The following is an 11,576-nucleotide window of genomic DNA, read 5'->3' on the forward strand; positions in this document are numbered from 1 at the left end:
TACCATGCGAGTTTTGTATGCTGGAGGCCCAGTTATCAGTGGGACATCTTCCTTTCTCCCAAAATGGCTAGATAGCGGGAGCCATGGAGCTGTCTGTCTCTTGAAGAAGGGCTATTCTCTGGTCCAGCAATTCTACTTCTAGGTTGTCAGGGCCTTGGAATGAGGGGACAATAGAAACTGACTGCTGATGGGTACTGGATTTCTTTTAGGGATAATGAAAATGTTCTAGAACTAGATAGTATTGATAGTTGCACAACTTTGTGCATATACTAAAAAACACTGAATTGTGCACTTTTGACCAAAAAACACTATGGGGCCAGCAGATGGCATAGCAGTTACATCACTGAACTTCCACGTGGCTGACCATGGTTCGAGTCCTAGACCCAGTGGCTTGAAAATCATGCCAGGAACATGTGTGTGCATATCCAAGATCCCAGGAGAATGGAGAAAGGATTGTAGCATGGTAATCCCCCCTGGGGGTGGTTTCTCATGTTCCCTCTCACTCTCTGTCTCTCTCTCTCCAGTGAGTGAATGCACCCTAAGGCAAAAGTCTCAAAAAAAAAAAAAAAAACTTTGATTCTTTTTAAGGGCACATTTTCTACTCACCTCTTATGTTGAGTGAGAAGTATTTTCTAACTTTTGAAGCCCTCCTGAATGTACACCTTCTGGGTAGCTGTACAAAATCTTATTTTGATTTCTTGTCATGACGTCTCCCACAGACACAGCTTCAATATCTTCTATCTTGGTCCATTACATATGACTGCTGATGGAGGCCCAAATAGAGGACTTGAGAAAACATCACAAGCTACTTGGTATAATACACATATTCAAGTAATCTTTTTAGGAATACAAATACTCTAAATTTAGGAGTTATGTTTTCTTTTGTCCTTTCCTTCTGCTTTATTCTCTCTCCAAATTTAAAAATTATAATTTTTATAGCCTCTGTTTTTTTATTATTTTTTTAGAGAGAGAGATTTTTGCTATAGCACATGTGTGCTCACCAAAAAGACAGAGACAGAGAGACAGAAAGCGAGAAATCACCCTGCAGGGGGGCTAACTATGCTGCTATCCCTTCTCCTCCATTCTCCTCTTGGGATTTTGGGTGCATGTGCAAGAATACACATGTGCCCAACATGAGTTTTAAGCCACCGCGTCCAGGATTCAAACTATGGTTGACTTTGTGGGAATCCAGCAGTGCAATCATTATGCCATCTGCTGGTCCCACTTCTGGTTAGTTTTAATCACATGAGGTAAGCCAGAAAAATCCCTATGTGCAATTCTGATGCTCCTTTACCTCTTTCTGCTATTCCAACTGCAAATGCTTATGTTTGATTTCTCTAAAAACAGATTTTTCCAAAAGTATTTGATCTACCAATCTTCAATAGCTGTTCAATGTCGAGACAGTAAAAGCTTTATGTTTTATTTTCCCATTGCCACTAACATTTTAAAAAAGGTTTACTGTATGTTTTAAACCAGCCATTCTCAATTTCAGATACACATTCAAATAACCTGGGACATAATTTTAAAAGGCTGATGCCTGAACCCCAGGCCAAGCTTAATTGGTCTGGGGTGTGGTTTCAAAATTATTATTTTTGCAGGGACCAGCAGTTAGTGTAATGGCTATGTCGCTGAACTCCTACATAATCAACTGTAGTTCGAGTCTGGACTCAAAAACATGCCAGGCACATGTGCGCCCAAGATTCCAAGAGGAGAATGGAGGAGAAGGGATTGCGGCATGGCCATCCCCTCTGGGGGGGTATCCCGAGAGGAGAATGGAGGAGAAGGGATAGTGGCGTCTGTCTTTATGGGAACACACATGCCCTGTAGCCAAAAAAAAAAAAAAACTTTCAAAAAAACCCTGTTATTTTAAAAATTTTATTATTATCATTTTTTTATACATTTGATCACTATACAGCATTTGGCTTGTAAAGAGAATTTACTCAAGATGAAATACACCTCAGACCAGTCCAGTTGAGAATACTTATACATGTTATCATCAACAAGTAATAAACCATTACTGTGTTCCATAAATGTCTTGCCTCTCTATTCAAAATTGTTATTTTTTTAAAAAGTTCTTCCAGGCTTAGCTGGTCCTGTAGGCTAGTAGTTAAGGGAGCCAGATCCTACATGGCTGACTGCTGTTCAAATCCTGGCCCCAGCCACTTGAAAAACACACCAAGTGTGTGTGTGCATGCCTAAAATCCCAAAGGGATGGAGAAATGGAAGCGAAGGTATTGTAGCATGACCATACTCCACTAGGGGATGCTTATTCCCTTTCTTCCTCTGTCTCTCTTTCTAGAAAATGCACATGCCTCTGACAGTTACAAAAGTTTAAAGAAAATAAGTTCTCCCAGGCAATTCTGATGGGCAGACAGGGTTTATAAGAACTACACTAAAAATATCTATCAGAATGGCCTAAACACTGAGAACACTAAATGCAGACCAGGGTGTGAAGCAACAGGAATTTTCATTTATTACTAGTGGAAATGCAAAATAGTACAGTCACTTTGGAAGACAGTTTCATGGTATTCTTATAAAAGTAAACATACTCTTACTATACAATTTAGCAACCTCCTGACATCTAACAAAAATAGGTAAAAATCTATCTCCACACAAAAATCTGCACATGGATGCTTTATTCATAATTGCCAAAATTGGAAGCAATCAAGATGTCCCTCAGTAGGTGAATGGGTAAACTGCGGTACATCCAAAAAATGGAATATTATTCAGCACTAAAGAGAAATGAGCTATCAAGCCATGGAAAGACATGGAGGAAACTTAAATGCATATTACTAAGTGGGAAAAAAAGCCAGTCTTAAAAGGCTATGTATAGGGAACCAGCAGTTAGCGTAATGGCTATGTCGCTGGACTCCCACGTAGTCGACCGCGGTTCGCGTCTCGGACCCAGTGGCTTAAATCTCACGCCGGGCGCGTGTGCGTGCATGCCCAAGACCCCAAGAGGAGAATGGAGGAGAAGGGATTGCGGCGTGACCATCCCCCCTGGGGGGTGATTTCTCGCTTTCTGTCTCTATGTCTCTCTCTGTCTGGCGAGCGCACGCGCCCTATAGCGAAAACCTCTCCAAAAAAAAAGAAAAAAGAAAAAGGCTATGTATATAATTCCAACTATACAACATTCTGGACAGAGGCAAAACTACAGAGACAGTAAAAAAAAATCAGTGATTTCCAGGGATTACAAGGGAAGATTTCCTGCCCAAAACGTACACAGAGTGCCCTTAAATGTAAAGCAAATCTAAGAAGAGATTTGTTGGGTCTGGAAAAGACTCAGCGTGCACACAGTAATACAGCCCCATGCCTAATGAAGCTAGTAAGCTAGTAAGTATAATGCTTCTGAGCATGATGGTGTGAGTGAAATAAGATGCTATGTGTGGAGGGCATTTGAAAATTGCCAGATGCAAATAGTTGAATTGTTAAGAGTTTTTAGGAATAATGACCTTAGTTAGACAGATGTAGATCAGGGAACTACCTTGGAGCACAAAGAAACTTTAAGGAAAGACTATATGACTATCTGTATTTTGGCTCAAAACAATTTCCAGCAACATGAGTCCTACAAGATACAAGACTGAGGAACAAGCCAAAAGAAAATTAACAAGCCAGAGGTGACCTAAGGACACATACTTCAGATGAACAAAAGGTCTGAAACATGATAAAAGGAGACCCAGGAAAAGAGACAGGCCCTTGGTACTGGCCAGTTCTGTCTGTGGGACATATCTCCATCTCAATAAACCTTGTGCTCAACTTGTCTCCTTGTCCTTCAATTCTTTGCCACAATGCGGAGACACAGACCTCGATTTTCCTCAGTCTAACAGAATGGCAAGGATTTGCCAGAGGGCCTGAGTCCCTGGTGGAGCATGTGTGTGAGTGTGTGTGTGTGAGAGAGAGAGAGATTCCCATAGAGACCTACATGTCATTCATTCCACAGGAACATACATATACTGCCCCCTGGTCAGGGGACACCTACCTTTCTGATGCTGGGCAGTTCAGAGTGTAACTTTGCCTGTAATGTGCACTCACATAAATATAGCTCTGGACCCTGCAGAAGTTCCCCACAGGTCAGTGGAGTCATGATCCCAATAGCTCCTAATCTCCAGAGCATTGTGACCCATGTGCTAGGTTTTAAACATAGAGTCTAACTTCCTTTTGTTTTTCATTTTAAAAGATGTGAATTTAGGGGAACCAGCAGTTAGCGTAATGGCTATGTCACTGGACTCCCACGTAGTCGACCGCAGTTCTCACCCCGGATCCGGTGGCTTAAAACTCATGCCGGGCACGTGTGCGTGCGTGCCCAAGATCCCGAGAGGAGAATGGAGGAGAAGGGATTTCGGCGTGACCATCTCCCCTGGGGGGTGATTTCTCACTTTCTGTCTCTATGTTTCTCTCTGTCTAGTGAGTGCACGTGCCCTATAGCGAATACCTCTTCAAAAAAAATTAAAAAGATGTGAATTTAGTTTATATTCATTTTATATTAAGATATAAGTTAATGACTTATTCCTTATAGTATTTACCATGAAATGGTACTTCCCAGTGCATTTTAGCAAACATTAAATAATTTAGTGAAAAATATTGATAGTCACATATGTAATAAGAGTTTATAACTGTACAAAACTTTGGATAACTCAACACTTTAAACTTATTTTCAAACATTCAATAAGCCTATTCCCAAAAAAAAATTTGTAAAGAAGCACAAGGTGTTACTAACTGTGTTAAGACATAAGACAGGAAGGGGAGGCAAATACAGATTTGAGAACCTAAGACTATCCAAACAATTTAGTCAATATTGAAAGGCAAAATCAGACCATTTTTTATAATATTAAAAAAATCCACATAATTAAATACTAGTTGAGTGAAAGAATATTACAGGGTATATATAACATTTATTTTCTCTACATAAACCTGCATATCTTAAATTCAATGCAAAATGCCATGTTATGATTTCAATTTAAGACTATCATAACATGTAGTTCTTGGTGAATCTAGAAATAATGGAATGACTGTTTAAATAGAAATGGCAGATCATATGAACCCTTTTTTTGGTCATTATTGTTTTAACTCTTTAATATTTTTCTTTTTCCACTGAGTGAGACCAATTATAGAAATGAAATCCAAAAACGAAGAACATATATTGCATCTGCTTCTGGAAAAACATAAAAGGATAATCTTTAGCATGCTATTAAAATAGTAGTTGTGTTTAAACAAGCAAACAAACAAAAATTACTTCAACTCATGTATAAGATCACAAAGCAATATTTTAGAAATTTTATCTGGTATGTTTGCACCGTAATAAAATAAATCTGGATAATGTCAGTAAAACGTGCTTGAGTATGAACTAAAAAAATTCCCAGTTAGCACTGATTATGTTTTTTTAATGTGTCATTATTTTTTTCACATTATTTATTATTTTTTTTGTATATACTTTCAATCATATTGTTTGACTTACAATGAGACCATTTCGATATGTTCACTTTTCTCCCCAGACCCATTGATCAAAATATCTTTAACAGATAACACCACACCTCCCCATCCCATCAATGCTCTACCTCTGTATCTCTTCTCCAAATGTCCTTCGTTAGGCCCCACTCCTCCACATACACCTCGTCTGACATTCACACCCATCTCTTGTGTTTGAAAAACTGTGGCACATATACTCTATGGAATACTACTCAGCCATAAAAACCAACAAAACCCTGGCTTTTGACAGAAAGTGGAAGAATATGGAAGATGTACTGCTGAGTGAGGCAAGCCAGGCTATGAAGGAGAGACATTGTATGTCCCCACTTAACATATACCATATGTCTGCATTCTATGACTGAAACTGATTGATTAATGGTTGAACAAGCACTGATTATGTTTTGAAGCAGTACATTGTCCTCGGCTTTTGTATCAGGAATCCACAATCCACCATCTATAGTTTTGATTTACTAAGAAATGAAAGTACTTGATCATGGTGCATTCACTTCTCCCTCCCTTTGTTTTAACATTTTCACTTCCAGATCAGGCACTTTGTGCCCAGGAATATGGTACTGCACATTTACTAACAATGTATCCATCAATAGTAGAATAATAATATTAAATTTATAAAAGAAGATGACTTCTTCATTTAGAAAACAAAGCACTACCTTCCAGTTTTACAGTTATAACACAAGCTTCAGCTCTTCTTAGGCACAGTGGAGCAACCTGGGTCCACTCATCTGTCTGGGGATCATAAGCCTCCATTGTGTTAAGGTAAGTCTGTCCAACATACCCCACAATTGCATATAGCTTATCACCAAGTAAACAGCTGCCCACCGTGTCTCTGCTGATGCTCAAGGATGCCACTGCAGTCCATATGTCTGTTTTGGGATCTTATCTCTCCACACAGTCTAAGAGTTAAGAAGTCAAGTTGGAAGCGGGGGCATCTTGCCCTCCAATAGCATAGAGCAACCCATTCCAGGTTGTGACTTTTACACTGACTTTCCTCTTGGACATCTGTGCACACGGCATCCATTTATTTGTGTGAGGATCAAAACACTACCAGGGACCAGCAGTTAGCATAATGGCTATGTCGCTGAACTCCCATGTAGTTAACTGTGGTTCAAGTCCCAGACCTGGTGACTTAAACTCATGCCGGGCACATGTGCATGCGTGCCCCAGATCCCAAGAGGAGAATGAAGGAGAAGGGATTGTGATGTGACCATCCCCCCTGGGGGATGATTTCTCACTTTCTGTCTCTCTCTGTCTCTCTGGCGAGTGCACATGCTCTATAGCAAAAACCTCTCAAAAAAAAAAAAAAAAAAAAACACTCTACTGAATTTAGACAAGAACTTCCATCACAACCACCACTGCATAAAGCTTTTCACTCAGTATTGCCATACCTACTGTGCTCCTGGGAGTGGACATCATAGCAAAGAAATTCCACTGGCAGGACTGAGAGTTCCATCTCTCCTCCACATTCAGAGAGCTCCAGCTAGCATGCTCTCCAACCGCATACATGGAGCCCTCCAGTACAGCCACACCGAGGCTATGCCTATGTGTGGACATCAGCAGCATCAGACTCCAAGTTTTTGTTTTGGGGTTGTAGCACTTGATATTCAGAGTCCTCAGTCCATCTCTGCCTCCCACCATGTACAGTTTGTCATCTAATACTGCAGTGTCGAACTGGAGCTTCCTCTGGTTCATGTTTGCTACTGGAGTCCACATATTTGTACGGAGAGCATACTTCTCAGTGTTTGTTGCTCCTTTTGTGGAATCCATTCCTCTAACTCCAAATAATGTACAAACAGTAGACTTCCTAGGCTTTATCCGAGGACTTCGTAACATGGGTCATCTCTCTAGTAATAAGTGATACTTCACTGCTTCCATAATGAGTTTCTGACATTCTACATCATCCTGAAACAGTGCATTATTTTCCATGTCTGCCAAGAACTGTGGTGTAAGAAGAGGCAGGCTAATATAAGCCAAAAATTTACTGATACCTTTCAGTCTTTGTTCCAAATCCTGACAGACCCAAGTGAGAAGTGCATTCAATATTGTCTCTTCAATGGGAATGTTCATGTCATTACTGTTCAAGAGCTTTGATTTGCTAGCTGATAATGAAATAAATTCCTGGTTTCTGATTACCTCCATGAAAATCTGTTAATGATACAAATTCCTGGTTTCTGATTACCTCCATGAAATGTTCCATTGTATAATTGTGAGCCACTTTGTGCAACCTGGGCATTGGCAAAATAATGGATTCCAAGCAGTTGGAAGGAGGGGGGGGGTTAAGACGGGGGCAGTCCTGGCGTGGTGTTAGCAGCTGCCAGCCCTGTCCCCTCCTGGGCCTAACTTCTAAATTGGCTGTAGTAAACACAGATTAAAATGAGCACTGTCTTGGATAAATTCTTCCATCCTATCAGGACTGATAATATGTAAGAACATGTGGCCCTTAGAGATGATGTTTGGGGTTTTTTTTTTAGAGGTTTTTGCTATAGGAAGTGCGTGCTCACCAGACAGACAGACAGAGACAGAGAGACAGAAAGCGAGAAATCACCCGCCAGGGGGGATGACCACACCGCAATCCCTTCTCCTCCATTCTCCTCTTGGGATCTTGGGCACACACACACACGCGCCCGGAGTGAGTTTCAAACCATCAGGTCCGGGGTGTGAACCATGGTCGACTACGTGGGAGTCCAGCGACATAGCCATTACGCTAACTGCTGGTCCCAAGAGATAATGTTTGGGTTTTGAGATAACATTATTGGGAGAGCTCAACAATGACATTCACAAATAATAATTAAGAAAACTGTCACTCAAGGACTAGCAGATGGTGTAATGGTTACATCCCTGGACTCTCATGAAGTCAACCACCGTTCAATTGCCATTGGAGTCCCAGGCTGGCTTAAAATTAATGCCAGGCACATGTGCGTGTGGCCAAGATTCTGAGAAGAGAATGGAGGAGTGATGACATTCATAAAAAATAATTAAGAAAACTGTCACTCAAGGACTAGCAGATGGTGTAATGGTTACATCCCTGGACTCTCATGAAGTCAACCACCGTTCAATTGCCATTGGAGTCCCAGGCTGGCTTAAAATTAATGCCAGGCACATGTGCGTGTGGCCAAGATTCTGAGAAGAGAATGGAGGAGAAGGGATTGCAGCGTGGTCATCTGCTCTTGGGGGTGATTTCTTGCTTTCTGTCTCTCTGTCTCTCTAGGGAGCCCATGTGACCTATAGCAAAAACCTCTCTAGAAAGAAATAGAAAGAAAGAAAGGAAGGAAGGAAGGAAAAAGAAAGAGAAAGAAAGAAGGAAAGAAAGAAAGAGAAAGAAAAAGAAAAAAGAAATAAGAAACAAAAAGAAAGAAAGAAAACTATCACTCAAGAAGAAGACTCTACTACCAAAACCAAGGTTAGATTTGAGTGGGGGCAGGTTGAAGAGCAAAGAAATCTAACCATCCCATTGGGATGCTGAAGAAGGTCACTGATAGAGTCTATACCTGCCAGTTCCCTCCAGCCACCTGCAAACCAACTGTGATATTGTAATATAATAGAAAATATGTATTTAAACTTCATCTCCAGTTCCCAGCACAGAGTTTCTAAAACCTGTGTAATTTCTTGAGTGGTGACGATGGTAAGAGCATCTTTTGTTATAATATTTAGGTTCCTGACACTAGAGCTTCTAAGACCATTGGAATCCCCTAAGTAATTTCTAGCTTGCTCAGACATTCTGAGACTCCCCCCTTTACATACTAATGAAATGACCAGTGTTTGGGGTCCCTACATAGTATCAGGCTAGTCGCCAGAAAGATCAAGTCATGATTAGGGAGTTGGGACTTTCAGGCCCATCCCATGACCTCTGGGGAAAAGAGAGAGGTTGGAGATTGGTCAGTGATTTAATCAATCATGCCTATGTGATGAAGCCTGTATAAAAACGACTAAAGCACCAGACTGCTGGAATACCAATCTACTTTACAACCATGTCACTTTGGGCAAGTTGCTGTCAACCTAAAAAGGTAAACTGAGGCAAAATATGTAAAGCTAAAGGAATTTACTTGGGTATACATTTTTTGTTTGGTTGGGGTTTTGTTCTTAAATAATTATTTATGTTTATTATTATTATTATTTTGATTTGTTATAGGGCATGTGTGCTCACAAGAGAAAGAGAGAGAGAGAAAGTGAGAAAGCAAGCTGCAAAGTCTGGGACTTGAACTACAGTCAGCCATGTTGGAGTCTAGCACCTTAACCACTACACCACCTGCTATCCCCTAAACTATTTTTTTTTAATATTACATTTAATCACATATATCTTTACAGTGTATAACATTAGGATTGCACTCAGCATGCGGCCCCAATGAACATATTCAGGTTGTCCCAAACATGTGCACTCTTGTCTTACATTCCTCAAGCAGATTTTAAAGACAAAAACCACAAAGGTAGTAGGCAGGCTTATATCATTCATTGCAGACTACCAATGAGGGTAAACTAACACCACCCTTTGTTATTGGTGTCATCATTGGCATTGGTTGTTATTGGTTGGACAGGCAGTTTCTGGGCAAATGCTCTCACAGTAGTCCTTGTTTTTCAGGTTGTAATGGCCTTTGTGAAAGAATGTAGTTCTGGCAGTCCTTTTGACAATTCTTTTTTTCAGACATGATTGTTACCATGGCCTTCCACAGCCCAATTTAGTCAGAGTTTAAGACAAGTTGACACAAGTGACTCCATTTTTGTTTTGGACAAACTTTCACATTACCTACACTCTCTGTGCATCAGTTTCCCTCTCTATAAAATGAGAAAACAAAGATACCTTCCTGACAGCATTTCTGTGGAGATGAAATGAATGAGCGCATGTGAAGTGTCTATAAAGGAGCCCAGGTACTCATTAAAAGTTAGTTTTTTCTATTAACAAAGGCCCTCAGGATGATGGCTTCAGCCACCAATAGACAGCGATTAAGCCTTGGCTTCATCAACAACTAGTTGTGTGACCTGAAAGCAAGTCATGTATCCTCTGTGTGCTTTAGTTTTCTGCAGTAATAATGGGGCCTGCACCTCCTCGAAGGATCTAAGGATTAAGTGAGGTAATTCCTGGAAAGTTGTTAGCATGTTCCCAGCACAGAATGTCTAAACAGGGAGACCCTTCATGATTAATTAACTAAATTCATTTTATCTAGAAAGCCCAATATCTCTCCGTGGGGTAGCCAGTGGTATTTCACTTACCTGGTTATTCCTTTCAAGACTTTGCATGGGAGTTCTTTTTAAAAACTGGCTCAAAAACATCAACCAGTTCTGCCCTCCCAAACCCCTGGTTGTGGAAATGATCAAGTAGTGATTTACAGAGCATTTGTCTGGGCATGATTTTTCTCTTTTGGAGGGAAGATTACGATGAATACATCTTTTCATTCCCACAACTGTACCAAGTAAGGGCCTAAATGTTGCAGATGGGTCTGGCCTTTCATGAACTCACTGGGATACTGCCAACAATTTGTTCTCTTCTGCTATTTATTCAGTGTCATGCTCTAAAATGCACAGAAGCTCTTTTCTCCTGGATACCAGCATCTCACCTCCATCAAATGTCTCAAGGTTTCAGGATGAACCAATGGGAACCAGAAGTTCCTATTGAATGGTAGCAGAATAAGCCACCCCAAAATATACTACTTTACCATATTGATTTTTTGGTTTTTTTGGACAGATTTTTTTCGCTATAGGGCGCGTGCACTGGCCAGACAGACAGAGAAAGACATAGAGGCAGAAAGTGAGAAATCACCCCCCAGGGGAGATGGTCACGCCAAAATCCCTTCTCCTCCATTCTCCTCTCGGGATCTTGGGCACGCACACACATGCACCCAGCGTGAGTTTTAAGCCACCGGGTCCGGGACGCAAACTGCGGTCGACTATGTGGGAGTTCAGCGACATAGCCATTACGCTAACTGCTGGTTCCCCCATATTGATTATTTTGAGTTGAAGATAAGAAACAAATGCAAAAAGCAGCTCTCTATCCTTCTCCTATTTGCTTAAAAATAGGACATAAATTTGTAAGGTTGCCCACCTCCCATTTCTTACTAAGAAAGACAAGTTAATCACTGTAAATACCTCTAGACTCTTGGCCC

The 11,576-nt window shown here is 40.7% G+C and overlaps 1 pseudogene; it reads right to left on the bottom strand.

Moving 5' to 3' along the window:
- LOC102500033 (kelch-like protein 5) overlaps nt 1–7,736 on the bottom strand; it is a 32,883-nt pseudogene extending 25,147 nt beyond the window's left edge.
- Between the last annotated feature and the right edge of the window lie 3,840 nt (nt 7,737–11,576).

The sequence above is a fragment of the Tupaia chinensis genome, unplaced genomic scaffold (assembly GCF_000334495.1).
Source record: "Tupaia chinensis unplaced genomic scaffold, TupChi_1.0 Scaffold144666_1, whole genome shotgun sequence".
In the NCBI taxonomy this organism is placed as follows: domain Eukaryota; kingdom Metazoa; phylum Chordata; class Mammalia; order Scandentia; family Tupaiidae; genus Tupaia; species Tupaia belangeri.